At 36.7% G+C, this 15,511-nt stretch overlaps 1 protein-coding gene and 1 pseudogene across 1 annotated transcript in view; one reads left to right on the forward strand and one right to left on the reverse strand.

The window, feature by feature from the left end:
* MEGF10 (multiple EGF like domains 10) overlaps nucleotides 1-15,511 on the reverse strand; it is a 150,182-nt gene that overhangs the window by 85,391 nt on the left and 49,280 nt on the right. The window lies entirely within an intron of this gene.
* Nucleotides 15,188-15,293, forward strand: LOC118607586 (annotated as a pseudogene).

Below are 15,511 nucleotides of genomic sequence, written 5' to 3' on the forward strand. Positions count from 1 at the left end.
AAAGATTTGAACAAAACTATCAACTAATCTGGCCTCCTTGACACTTATAGAACACTTCACCCAACAATAGCATAATATACAGATTCTCTCTACTAGAGAGACAGATGACTCAATATTGTTAAGATATCAATTCTCCCTCCAATAGATCTATAAAATCAATATAACATCAATCAAAACTCCAGCAGCTTCTTTTTGGTAAAAACTAACAAGGCAATTTTAGAATTCATAAATAAATGCAAAGTAACTACAATAGCCAAAACAACTTTGAAAAAGAAATACAAAGTTGGAGGACTTATGCTACTTGGTTTAAAGACTTATAAAGCTATAGTAATCAAGAAAGTATGATGTTGATATACATAGAGACGAAAAGATTAATGAAAGAAAATAGTCCAGAAATAAATCTGCACATATATAGACAATTATCTTTTGACAGAAGCAAAAGGTAATTCAGTGAAGAAAGAACAGTCTTCTCAATAATACTGGAAAAATTGGATATCCTTATGCAAACAAATAAACATGGATATATACTCTCGCACCATTTACAAACGTTAACTCAAAACGAGTTATAGACCTAAATGTAAAACCTAAAAAGTATAAAACCACTAGAAGAAAGCAAAGGAGAAAAACTTTGTGACCATGAGTTGGGCAAAGATTTCTTAGATATGGTACTAAAAACACAATGTGCCAAAGAACAAGCTAATTAATTTGTCCATCAAAATTAAAAATTTCTGCTTCTTCAAAAAACATCATTAAAAGAATAAAAAGATAAGTCACGGAATGAAAGAAATATTTTCAAAAAATATTATCTGACAAAGAATTTATATTCAGAACATAGAAAGGGTACTAAATGAGAAAACAAACAGCTTGGTTACAAATTGCAAAATGGGCAAAAGATTTGGGCACTTCACCAAAGATGTACTAATGGCAAGTATGTAATGAATAGGTTCACTATCATAACTGAGGTGATGGTTTCATGGTTGCATACATAGGCCATACCTATCAAATTGTTCGTTTAAATTTGTACCATTATTTTATGTCAATGTTACCTCAATAAAGTTGTTTAAAAAAAAGATTAGAATGTGAGGCAAACTTCCAGGGTGGGGCAAAGAGACCTCTCTACATACGAAAGAGGGCAGATTTTAAAAAAAAAAAAAAAATCTGAACTAACACTAAAATACTGTACAAACTTTGCAATTTCAGTGAGTATGTGGCCATTGATGAATGGGCTCTCCAAATGCTTATGAAGGTATTGGCTCTAGACTCTCCCAAGAAATAATCATTTGAGGGAATGCTAATACTAAAACTCACAATACAATGTCTACTAAGCGTTTCCTCTACAAAGCGAATGACTTATACAGAAAAAAAAATTATATTGAAATAGGCTATTGTAATGGATCCCACACAAGGGATTGAAATACCATCTGTGGAGCACGTAATCCTATTCATTTATTTGAAGATGGAAAGAGGTTTTAGCTTAATTCCACACATATACAGGCATTATCTATTTTGGCCACAATTCTCGTATTGTGTCTCTTTAGGTTAAATCACATTTCAGAAACAGAAGTAATATGATCCTAGTTTCAAACAGTTAACAAGCACTGGAATAAACTCGAACTTTCCTAGGTGCAAATTCCAAACAATGCAGCCTATACTGGTCTGATGGTACAACTGCAAACAGATTCAATTTAAGAAGAACTGCAAAATCATCAGTGTACAGCGTACAGCGTACAAAATCAACAGCGTACAGAGAATAAACCGGAAGGAAGATATCTTTGTTTGGGATACATTACTTCCCTCCTAATCCTGTTATGTTTATATCTGTGAGGAAAGCATGGTGATTCTATGGGAAATCCCATACCAGGCTCCTCTGTTTTTAGAATGGCATTCCTCTTGGTCCAACCACTCTTATGGAGCCATGGAATTCTTCCACAAATATTCTTTCCCACAGCATGTTTTCTACCACATGGCATTTCCCCCAGTCTGCCTTCCTTCATCTTGCTGACACTTGTTTCAAGATATTTTGCTTCTGTTTATCCAATACATCTGAATCACACGTTAATAATAAAGGTCGGCCTTGGGGCAAGTTATGAAGGTAAGAGCTATCCTCAAGGTTAACCACTTTTCCCATTCAGCGTCCTCGCCCCTCCTCCCTCCTTCGTGGTGGGTCCTGGATATTTCCCTTTGGATTCTGGTGCCTTTATGTTCTTTATACTCTCCTTCCCTATCTTCACTAGCTTGAGAATAAATGGAGTTCTCAAACACAAGAGTTAATGACTAATAATGACAGCTATAGTTATTTCCCTTGCATTTCAGTATTGAAGCCTTAAGCCAAATGTACGAATTAAGTGGTAGAATTTCTTCAAAAAGGGGAGGATTAAGGATCTGAGAGAAAGCTGACAGCAGGACCTTTGCTACTAGAACACCCCACCAAAAATCAGAGAATACTAACTCAAATGCCGCCAGGAGCCAGGTGGGATCGATGGCAAGAGCAAGCAGGTCAGGTAAGCCGGGGAAAACTCAAGAGAGCACTGGCTCATCTAAAAGGGGCAGCTCTGGTGGAGGAGGGGATGGAGATCATAAGTTACAAACTTCCGGTTACAGACTAACTCACAGAGATATATTGTACAGCATGGTGACTACAGTTAACAATACTGTATTGAATATTTGAAAGTTGCTAAGTGAGTAAATCTTAAAAGTCCTCGTCATACACACACACACACACACACACAAAATTATTTTAACTATGTGTGGTGACAGATGTAAACGAGACTTATTGTGGTGATCATTTCACAATATACACATATGTCAAATCATTATGTTGTATACCTGAAACTAATATAATGTTATATGTTATTTATATCTCAATTAAAAATAAATCAATAAAAGGGAAGCTCCCCTTTATGGTCTCCTGTCAATTGCCACATAAGAATGCCAAGCCAGTGTTACCAATCACCTATTTTTCCCATGAAAGATTTTATGTGAAAATGTTTTAAATGTAAAACACTATGTGGACCAAACAAAATATGACTATACATCAAATCATCCAGCCTGCTATTCTGCCATCTCCGGCAGAGACTATTGACCTGCTTTATGAAAACATTAGTGAAGGTCCTAAAATGTTCAAAATAAAGTTTTTAAAGATCTTAGATAAACTGCATTTTAAATTGAACTGTCTTTTTCCCCATTAATTTTAGCTTTTGCCCCTGTATTCTGTATCAATTGCAAATCTATCATTTATGCAGCTATTTTGAATTTAATATCAAGATCTGTTTCATATGCATTGACAACTTTACTTTTAGTGAACAACTGTTTGTAATGGAATATCTCTGTTAATAATAGTTCAAAAGTTGGAGGAGCGGCCCAGCCAATGCTGAACCCAATTGGCGCAGTCAGTAAATGGATACATCTTCCATGCTCTGAAGGGAAGGAAGCATCTGCTATATCTTGTCATGACTCAACTATTTTTCTTTCTTGAATTGTGAAAACAGACATTATGATTGTCCTTAGAAGAAATTAAAGAGTGGCATTAGCAATAAGCCTGAAAAAAGACATCCATCATGGAATTCCTCCTCAACGACGACAATTCAGCATCTGTCCACAGACAAAAGTGCCTTTGTGGGAACCGTGGGATCCAGCACCATACACCGAGGGACCCAGAAGGAGTCCTGCCCACTCATGCATCAGGTAGTAGGCACACAGACCTGGGTCCCAGCTGCAGACCCTGCAGTGGCCTGTGAACCATCTCCAGCCCATTCTGGCCATGGCTCAGGAGCCCCTGGAGAATACTGTCTGAAGACAACCATGGGTGAGAGGACCTTTGTAGAAGTCCAGGTTTCCAGCAGAGAAGCTCCAGCACATCATTGGAGAAAAAAAAGCAAAACAAAACACGTTCGGACACACCGGCGAGGATAAGAGGAACAGTTAGACTTTACCCTTCCCCCAAGGCACTGAGAACATGTAAGTGAGAGTTCAGCTTCCCCAGCTGTGTAGGACTTTGTCAAAGAGGCCCATTTCTCTCACACCACATCCAGAGTATAGAGTTGTAAGTTGCATGACTGGGGAAAGTGAAGAGGCTGGAAGAGCAGCAGAGAGGAATCCTGGAGGTCATTAAAGGAAAGTGGATCTTACTGTGTTGGAGTCCATCAAGAAGCCCACCTATTATCACTGGGGGATACCTTTGATAACCCCCATCTGGCCCATGGGCACTCCCAACACTTCATGCACCTCATCCATATACACATCCACTCTGTGTCCAGCTTTCTGTGCACATTCCAAACAGTGGTGAGAGCAAACTTTGGCAGAAGGCTAGTGAGCATGTGCAGAAAGCTGGCTCAAATCTGTGGGCCAGAGAGAGACTGCAAACTTGAGGTTTAGCTCCGCCCTTGGGAAAACAAAAGAGGCTGTCAGCACCTGGCCTGATGTGTTGCAGGATGCAGAGGCAAACAGGTTTAAGAATTCTGCCACAAGAGGGAGCAAAAAGTGTGAAGCGAGCTTATCTACAGAAGGTCCAAGAAAGCCTCAGAATTTCTAGCAAACCTGACAGAGGTATTTTGTCTCAGTGTCAGTAAAGACTGAAAGAGGTGACTGCTACTGCAAATGTGAAGACAGCAGTACAAGACTTCAAGGGATATTAAATATCAAGGAAACATGATACCACCAAAGAAACACAATAATCTTCCAGTAAACAGCCTTAAGACATGGAGATCTGTGATTTATCTGATTAAGAATTCAAAATAGCTGTTTTAAGGAAGCTCAATGAGCTACAAGAAAACACAGAAAGGTAATTAAACAAGAACAGGAAAACAATACATGAGCAAAATGAGAAGTTTAATAAAGATATAAATCATGAAAAAAAAGAATCAAACAGAAATTCTGGATCTGAAGAATATAATGAATGAAATTTAAAAATGCATTAGAAAGCATCAACAGAAGAATGAATCAAGGAAAAAAGAATCTGTGAGGTAGAAGACAGATATTTTAATATTTCCCAGTTAGGGGAAGAATAAAAAAAAAATTTTAAAATTGAAGAAAGTTTACATGATTTATGGGATACCATCAAAAGAAGTAATCTGTGAATTATAATAATCTCTGAAAAAAAGGGAGAGGGTGCAGAAAGTTTATTTAAAGAAATAGTGGAGGATAACTTCCCAAATCTGGGGGTAGGGGTGGGGTGGGGTAGAGATGTGGATATTTAAGTTCATGAAGTTTATAAATCAGCAAACGAATTCAGGTAAGAAGAAGAAATAAATCACCAAAATTGGAAAGAAAAGTGTAAAATTGTCTCTGCAGATAATATGATCTTATATATAAAAACTCCTGAAGACTCCACCAAAAGCTGTTAGAACGAATCAACAAATTCAGTAAAGTTACAGGATACAAAATCAACATACAGAAATCAGTTGCATTGCTATATGTTAACAATGGAATATCTGAAAAAGAGATAAAGAACAGTTCCATTCCCAACAGATTCAAAAACAATAAAATGCTTAGAAATAAATTTAATCAAGTGGTGAAAGACTTGAAAACTATAAGACTTTCATGAAAGAAATGGAAGAAGACATAAATAAATGAAAAGATATCCCATGTTCATGAATCAGAAATGTTAATATTGTTAAAATAGCCATACTACCCAAAGCAATCTACAGATTCAGTGAAATTCCTATCAAAGTTCCAATGACATTTTTCCCAGAAATAGAAAAAACAATCTTAAAATTTGTATGAAACTATAAAAGACCCCAAATAGCCAAAGCAATCTTGAAAAAGAACAAAACTTGCAGTGTCACATTTCCTGATTTCAAATTATATTACATAGCTATCATAATCAATACAGTATGGCATTGGCATAAAAATAGACACATAGACTAAGGAAACAGAACCGAAGGCCCAAAAATAAACCCTCTGATATGTGTTCATATTTGATGAGAGAACCAAAAATACTCAATGGAGAAAGGACAGTCTCTTCAATAAATGGTACCAAGGAAACTAAATTATAGCAAGAAGAAAAATAAAATTGAACTTTTATCTTAACACTATTCACAAAATTAACTCAAAATGGATTAAAGACGTAAATATAAAACCTAAAACCATAAAACTCCTATAAGAAAAGACAGGGGGAAATCTCTTTGACATTGGCAGTAATTTTTTTGATATGACACAAAAATCACAAGCAACCAAAGGGGAAAAAAAGTGGGACTATATAATTACAAGCCCTCACAACAAAAGAAGCAAGCAACAAATTGAAAAGTCAGTCTAATGAAAAGTCAGTCTACTGAATGGGAGGAAATATTTGCAAACATCTATCTGATAGGGGTTAACATCCAAAATATATAAAGAACACACACACACACAACTCAATAGCAAAAAAGAACAAACAATCCAATTTAAAAATGGATCTGAATAGATATTTTTCCAAAGAAGACATACAGATGGCCAACAGGTAAATGTAAAGTATTGCTAATCATCAGAGAAATGAAAATCAAAACCACAAGAAAATATCCCTTCATAACTGTTAGAATGGCTATCATCAAAAGATAAGAGATAAGTGTTGGTAAGGAATTAGAGAAAAGGGAACACTTGCGAACCATTGGTGGGGATGTAAGTTGATACAACCACTATGAAAAACAGTATGGCAACTTCTCAAAAGATTAAACATAGAACTACCATATAATCCAGCAATTCCACTTCCGGGCATGAAATCAGCATCTCAAAGAGCTATCTGCACTCCCATGTTCACTGTAGCAGTATTCATAATAGCCATGATATGAAAACAACCTAAATGTCCTTAGGCTGATGAGTGGATAAAAAAAAAATGTGGTATACAGGCATACTTCAGAGATATTGTAGGTCCCATTCCAGACCACTGCAATAAAGCAAATATAGCGATAAAGCAAGTCTTGTGAATTTTTTGATTTCCCAGAGCATCTAGAAGTTCTGTTTACAATATACTGTAGTCTATTAAATTTGCAATAGTTTTGGATCTATAAAGCAATGTACACACCTTAATTAAAAAATATTTTATTGCTAAAAAATGCTAACCATCATCTAAGCCTTTAATGTATCATCTTTTTGCTGGTGGAGGGCTTTGCCTCAATGTTAATGAAAACACAATACTATATACACAAAGACTATTATTCATCAATAAAAAAAAAAAGGAAATCCTACTGTCTGTAATGACATAATGGCCCTGAGAAAGACAAATGCTATATGATATCACTCATATGTGGAATCTAAAAAAGCTTAGCTCCTAGAAACAGCAAAATGATGGTCACCAAGGCTGGGGGAGGTAGGAGGTGCAAGTAGGGAATGTTTATCAAAGATGAATAAGTTCTGGGAATCTAATGTATAGCATGGCACCTTGATTAACAATATTAATATTGTATTATATACTTAAAAATTGCTAAGAGAGTAGATCTTAAACATTCTCACCACAGAAAAGAAATGGTAATTATGTGTGACGATGGATTAACTAACGATGGACTAACTCTTCTGTGATAATCATTTTGCAATATTTAGTGTATCAAATCATCACATTTATACAATATGATGTCAATTATATAACTGTATATTATATAGTTATATAATTTTTCACCTTAATAAAGGTGGAAAAAAAAACAAAAAATCCAAAGAGTCTCTGATAAAGTTAAATATTTACAATTACCAGTCTAAAGTTATATAAAAGCAAATGAAATCCCTTAAAACATTATTCTCCAAAGTAGACTCTGAGGCCTGTTAGTTTCATCATGTTCTTGGAAAAAAACAGTAGGGGGAGGAGGGTGCGGGGAGGAAGGAGAGTAGGGAATTCCACAGTCGAATACGTTTAAGACATGCCTTTATCCAAGCATTCTTAGAGCCCGTAACAAACAGATGAAAATCTTTGAGAAAGGAGATCCAGCACAAGGCATTTCCCAGTCTTACTGGATAATGCAACAGTGAATTAATTGTGCAGGGCAGGCATTCAGCAGCTCACCCTAGGGGTATGCAGCTACAGATAATGCTCACGTCCAAGTTTCTGGAAACCTATTCTCCTCCCTGGATCAACAGATAGATTTCATATGAGGTGGCACATTTCCTTTTCTATCCGTCAATTACATGCTAAGTACAATAAATTAACTAAGTTGTTTTTAGGCTTAAACATCAGTTTGGCTGTTATATCTTTAGACTTGCCATAACAGCCTTTGCCTCTCCATGTGCCCAGCTGGTCACAGAGGCCTTCCTTCAGATCATGTGACCTAACTAAGAAGACTGCTTTTCTATATGGTGGTTCTCTTGGTGCTCTAGCTGAGTTCTTTCAAATTCTAAAATAATTTTTAGAATGATTCATCAAGTAAAAAAAAACTACATTCAGAACTTGGGATATTCCTGCGGCTTACGGAAAGAACAGTGTCATGGCAGCTTTGCCTGTCTCCGAGCATTGGGTTCTCTCTCCCTTTAGCATCTGTGTGTGTGGCCCAGAGGGATGTACTAGGTTTACCACCGGATTATCTGTAAAAGTGCAGACAGTCGTTATCCCAGACTAAAGAATGCAAGTTCTGTCACCACCTGGTCATGTCAATGTTTTGAGGTTGGTTATTTAGCTCAAAATATGTTTTTTCCATCACTTTTGAATTATTTTGCTCTAAAAAGATTTGGACCATTGTGCAATAAAAATTGCTTTTCCATTCTAAGCTTTTATATTAGCTATTATCTATCTCTATAAGGAGACTGCATAAATTATTAGGCCTGTAAAAATTCTACCTGTCCTGCAAAGACTGCAATTACAGGAACTCATTTTCTAGAGATAAGGTAAGGATTTTTCATTATTTCCCTTTGGCCCTGTCTCCATAGGATTCTAAAGTCAGGCTTTCTTAAGCAAAAAAAAACAGGTAGCAGACAGGATTTCCATCTTTTTAGACCGAGGCTATCTTGAATTTATAGTGTTTTTAATTATTATTAAAGTCGTGGTTTCTATTTCTAAAATCCTAAGTATTCATTGGCAATCAGAAAGGCATAAAGGTTTCATGCATTATTTATCAGATGTCCTACCTTTGCTACTAGCAGAGACCAATGACCAAAACTGGAAAACAGAAGTTTAGGTTCAAATAGAGGTGTGGGAAAATTGGAATTTCTGCTGGTGCAGTATGTGGACAAAGGGCCTTTCCCGGTATTTACTAGTAGGTTCCTCTGAACCAAGTCGGGCTCCATAGCAACAGGGTCCCTATGGAAACACAAAAGAATCCACTGCCAGTGGCAGAAAGGGCATCATGGGTACATATACTTAGGGACATACCATCTGAATTCTGTCAGTTCAAGGTCTCTTTGGCTAGCCTAATGGGATTATCTTACTTTTATTTGCACTCAAAGAGTCTACTTAAGAGTCTATACCCTGAGCATGTTTGAAAATATTTAACAAGACAACTTTATTATTAAATAAGTCTGTGAGAGTCAAGCAAATCCAGAGCAAAAATCTCAAATTGCCTTTATCTCCAGAGAAGCAATTCACCTCTCCTTAAGCCCTTACTGTGCTGCCCAAAATCCCCTGGAGAAGCCCAGTTTGCTCATACACACCCTCCACAAAAGGCTGGATCTTCACAGCCCCAAACATGGCATCTTGCTCTGCACTCCAGCTCTTCTCATCCTAAAAAATCTGAGCCCCAAACTTTTCAGCAGCCAAAGACCAAAATGACATGAAGCCTGAATAAAGAATGAAATGTGCCTTTCCATCATCTCCAGAAACAAGTACCTGCAGCACAGCTCTTCCCAGAAAGTCTTGCCCATTTGCCCAAGTCTGCAATGCTCCTCCTGTGGCTGAAATTGGGTGCTGAAAATTTTTTTTCATTCCAAAACAAAATTTATGACAATATGATCCTGAGTTAGCTTACCGAAAGAGAAAGCTCATTATCTTGCGGACAATAGCAAGAACGAGTACCTAGGACTTTCCAGTCCATGGCCCGGTGCACGATTCAGGAACCTCAATTGATATCTCCATGACTCAAGAGGTTCGAAGTGCTATAGGATGCCAGATACGGGGATGAGAAATGTAGGGCACTTGGGCCACCCAAAGAACATGACAGAAATCACCAATGGGTCACTCTGTTCTCTCTCTTAGCACAGGCATCGATGGCCTCAGAATCCTCCTAAACACAATGTTCCAGGTAGCTGTTTCCAAGAGATGGTACCTTCTCTCCCCAAAAGGAAGCTTTGTGTTAATTCCAATTTAATACAACAGTATTCCAAATCAAAAGAAGAAATACGAGGAAATGCATGGGTTATATGGCAAATAACCTAATGTGGCACCTTGAAATGCTACCTGTGTGGCACATCTGTTTCCTGGAAGGAAAATAGCCCTAGGTAAGTGAGCTGCATATGTCTTTAAGGCCTTAACTCAAAATTTGGGTTTAAAACCCATTGCTTACTGAAGCATGACATTCCAACATGAAGTTTATCTACAGGAATTATTTTTTGTATAAACACCAACCACAGTTCTAGTTTCTGATTTGTCTATAGCCGGTTCAGTTTTTCGCAAAATTGGCCAAGTTAAAAATCAGCTGTGAATATTCATTCACTGCTCTGGTAATCAATTGTCACACTCCTCTCTACTAAAAACAGGAAATAATATACAGTTCTGTGTGTGGGAATTAAGGCTTCTCATTTACAGATCCAAAGTTCTCTTGATGAGTGCCAAAGACAGGCAGTGCACATCCATGGGAACCGACCTACCATCAGAACTAGCCTACAAGGCAATCAAGTGGGTGACCCAGTCCCAAACCTCTCCCATATCTGTCTTTCTTGCATGCCACACTGCCTGCAATCCCCCCGTTACGACTTTATTTTGAAGTTAGCATTTGAGCTCCTCCATTTAACAAACATAGGGTAACAGAGTTAAGTCTATCAAAAGGGAAACATTCATCAGAATGTTGGCTTCCTCTGCAGTAGCATCCAGTAGGAGAAGATGGGGCATTTGGGCAAAAGAATGGAAGCTGGACTAGAGAAAGGACCCCAAGCCATGCCCTTTGTCCATTCGCAATTCTGCTGCAAGTGGCTCTGCTTAAAATGATCTACTTTCTCTCCCATTCGCCTAACTGTGAAGCCAAGGGCATGAGAGTGAGAATGTATGGCCAACTTTATCTCAAGTCAACCAATCCTTCCCATAGAGGGAGAATTGTCAACTTCTTACTCTGTTGCTGCTTTTCCTGTGAGTTTTTCCTAGTCCCATGAAACCAAATCTACAGGCAATCTGCACTTGCTAACAGGTTGGGTTCCAGGATGTGTTTGGAAATTGGCGTCTCCCTCCAAACACATTTTCCTGAAGTTCTAATGTTGTAAATCATGGTTACATGCCTAGGGCAGCCTCAAATGCTCATTTACTACACAACTACAGTACTGCAGAATCACAGAGTCTGGGTATCAACAGCTTCCTGCAGATCAGAACGTTCACATTTCATTTCGGGCTTTCTAGAGCTCCCCTGACTGCCACAGGACCAGAGATTATTCCTCTCTTCTCGGTGCTCAAGTAGGGGGGCCATGGGAGAAGACAAGAGGCTTCCCTGCCTCCGAACCATCCCCGGAACTGCGAACAGTTGAGGTCTTGGGAAAAAGGAACCTGTGGAACTTTGGGGTGAAGAGAGAATGGAGCCCTGTGACATTGTTGATGATAAGGGGCTCCAAAAGACCTGGGCTTTCTGTTGATTTGACTCTGGCATTTGTTATTCAAGTCTCAGTCTCCAACGGTCTCCATTATCAGCCCCCAAATCAGCCAGTTAACTCTCTCTACTGTCACTTGTTGTCTCTAATCAGCATTTTTATCACCTAGACTGTTCCTGTCATTGAAACCGGAACACAAATGGCACTAGGAAATAATATGTCTTAAATCTAAGTGATACAGAATATAACATCTAAAACAGACAATGGATGCAGTATGTTCCATTGAGATAGTAATCAAGGACTATGTTCTCTGGTATTTAAAAAAATTCAGAAAACAACAAAAAGGAATATTATGTAGCTCTAAAAAAGAAATTCTGTCACAGGCTATAACATGGATAAGGCTGAGGATATTATACTAAGTGTAATAAGTCCATCATAAAAGGACAAATACCATGTGATTCCTAAAGTATTCAAAATGTAAATACAAAGTATCCAAAGTAGGCAAAATTCTAGAAACAGAAAGCATAAAACAGAGCCAGGGGCTCTGGGGAGGGAGGAGGGGGAATCAGGATTTAATAGGTAAAGAGTTTCAGCTTTGAAAAATGAAAAAGTTCTAGAGATCTGTTGCACAACAATATGAATACACTTAACACCACTGGACTGTACACTTAAAAATGATTAGATGATAAATTTAATGTTATATACTTGTTACTACAATTAAAAATAAATAGATAAATAAATAACTTCAGCAAACTGAAAAGAGACCACGAAAATTTTATTAAAAGTAAACCAAAAAACATGAGATGACAAAATCATTTGCTTAGAGGTTAGCTATATTTTAGCCATGTGACTATTTTAAATTTAATATAGAAATGTGTAAGAGAATCGAAATCTATAGTGTTTGTAATTTTAGATTTAAGAAAATATTTGTAATATTTAAAAAAATGTGTCCTGTTAGAAAAAGAGGTTGCTCTTCTAATTTCATCTTTTAAATGCGTAGTGGAATAATTGATTAGAAATGTTATTTTAAAGTTGAACCCTTACAAATATAACAGTATGCCATTTAAGAGAGCTTAAGAGTACACCTTATTAATAAATTGAATTTACGAGATTTAAGTATTTAAGCAAAGTATTTAAGCACATAGGAGAGTCTGTCAGCCTGAAAGTTGAATTACTTAAAATGGAAATTGAATTTATTAAATATACAAATTTTATTTTAAAAACTAGATGGTGGTTATTTGTAAAACTTCAGTCAAAGGTCCTTTAATCTGTTTGTTAAAGTTTGTGAGACTAATGAACGAAACATCAGTAAGCTAAATTTAGCTTAAGAAATAATGAGTTTTTGGATTTGTAACTTCAGTAAATCAAAATTAATTATCAACACTAATAAAAAACTATCAAAAAGAGAAAATAAGAAAACTTCATTTACAATTACATCAAAAAGAATAAAACACCTAGGAATAAATTGAACCAAAGTGGTGAAAGACCTGCACACTGAAAACTATAAATCAGTGATGAAAAAAATGGAAGAAGACACACAAAAAAGAAAGATATTCATGCTATGAATTGGAAGAATTAATATTGTTAAAATGTCTATACTCTCCAAAGCTATCTGCAGATTCAATACAATTGCTATTAAAATCTCAATGTCATTTTTCACAGAACTAGAACAAATAGTCCTAAAATGTGTATGGAACCACAAAAGATCCCCAATAGTCAAAGAAATTCTGAGAAAGAAGAGTAAAGATGGAGGCATCACATTTCCTGATTTCAAACTATATTACAAAGCTATAGTAATCAAGGCAGACATACTGTCAAGGGTGGAAAATCTTCAAAGTGAGCCAACTAGCTAAGTCAGCTGCAGGGAAGAAATATCTTTAGATACCAGAAGTTGTCCTACTTGCTTGGGTGTGGTTTTAGGAAATGTATTGTATAAGATATGAATATGGCCAGTGTCTGCTTCCGTAATCTGCTCACTTATTAACCAGAGTGTAGTACGAGGTGATGTACTTGTATTGCGTTAATGGTTGACTTCTGCTTTCTGTAAACTGCTTACTTGTTTAATGTAGTTTTGGGCTTTGTGAGCTGCCTCTTTTGAAATTGTAAGAGTGAAGACTTCCCAGTAAATCAGTAACAAGGAGGTGATTCCTTGAGGCACCAAAGTCCCAGGAAGAGGCACAACATTCCAAGATAGAGATAACAAGACTGTCTACCAGGCTATGTTTGATCTAGCAATTCCCCAGATACACTTATCTTTGTAAAGGACATTAACAGTTAACTTCTGCTTTCTGTAATTTCCTTACTCTCTCTTCGTTCTAAGATGTCGTCCGAGGCTTTATAAAACTGCCTCAAAAAAAGACCCGGGGCTGATCTGCTCTAACCTTGCGTGGTAGAGAATCAGTCACTGGCCAGCTAATAAAGGCTCATAATTAATCTCAATTGGCTCCGTGGGTCTTAGATTTGAACACACTACAACAATGCAAAAGAATGAAACTAGGCTCCTATCTTACACTATTCACAAAACTCAACTAAAAATGGATTAATGACTCGAATGTAGGACCCAAAACCATAAAACAGCTAGAAAAAAACATAGACATTAAGCTCCTTGACATCAGCCTTGGCAGTAATTTTTTAAATTTGACACCAAAAACAAAGACAACAAAAGCAAAAAATAAAAATAAAAATAAATCAAATGAAAAAGCTTCTGCACGGCAAAGGAAACTGTCAATAAAATGAAAAAGCAACCTACCAAAAAGAGAAAATATTTGTAAATCATATATCTGATAAAGGGTTAATCTCTAAATGATATTAACTTCAACTTATACAACTCAATAGCAAAAAAAAAACCCAAAAAATTCCAATTAAAAAAATGGGCAGAAGACCTGAATAGACATTTTTTTCCAAGAAGACACACAGATGGCCAACAGGTACACAAAAAAGCACTCATCGTGACTAATCATCAGGGGAATGCAAATCAAAATTACGATGAGATATCACCTCACACCTACTAGAACTCTTGCGTGCTGTTGGTCAGAATGTGAATTAGTACAGCCACTATGGAAAATAGTATGGAGGTTCTGGGTATTTATCTGAAGGAAACAAAAACACTAATTTAAAAAGTTTTGTGCACCCCCCTGTTCACTGCGGCATTATTTACAGTAACCAAGATATAGAAGCAACTTTAGCATTCATCAATGGATGAACAGATTAAGATGTGAGACACACATACACACATATAAATACAATGGAATATTAATCAGCCATAAAAAAATGAAATTGTTTCATTTGTAGTGAGATGGATGGAACTTGAGGACATTATGCTAAGAGAAACAAATCAGACATAGAAAGACAAACACCATATGATCTTGGTTATATATGGAATGTAAAAACAAACAAACAAACAAATCCCACACTCATAGATACAGAGAACAGATCATAGGTTGCCAGTGGCAGAAGGTAGGTGAAATGGGTAAAGGTAGTCAAAAAAACCAAACTTTTAGTTATAAAATAAATAAGTCCTGGGGATGTGATGTACAACATGGTGACAATAGTGAATAATATTGTATTGGTCTACAGCCATGCCACCCTGAACAAGCCCTATCCCATCTGATCTCGGAAGCTAAGCAGGGTCGGGCCTGGTTAGTACTTGGATAGGAGACCAGGTGCTGTAGGCATAAAAAATAAAAAAAATAAGGGATTGTAAACTGACAAGGTCCTCATAATCTGTGAGGTCAACCAAGGGTTGCCTTGCCTAAAAAATAAAATTAAAAAAATATATTGTATTGTACATTTGAAATCTGCTGAGAGAATAATCTTAACAGTGCCTATCACAAGAAAAAAATGTATAATTATGTGTGGCAATGAATGTTATCTAGATTTATTGTGGTGCTCA

This window comes from Rousettus aegyptiacus, unplaced genomic scaffold, assembly GCF_014176215.1.
Source record: "Rousettus aegyptiacus isolate mRouAeg1 unplaced genomic scaffold, mRouAeg1.p scaffold_m13_p_8, whole genome shotgun sequence".
Lineage (NCBI taxonomy): Eukaryota > Metazoa > Chordata > Mammalia > Chiroptera > Pteropodidae > Rousettus > Rousettus aegyptiacus.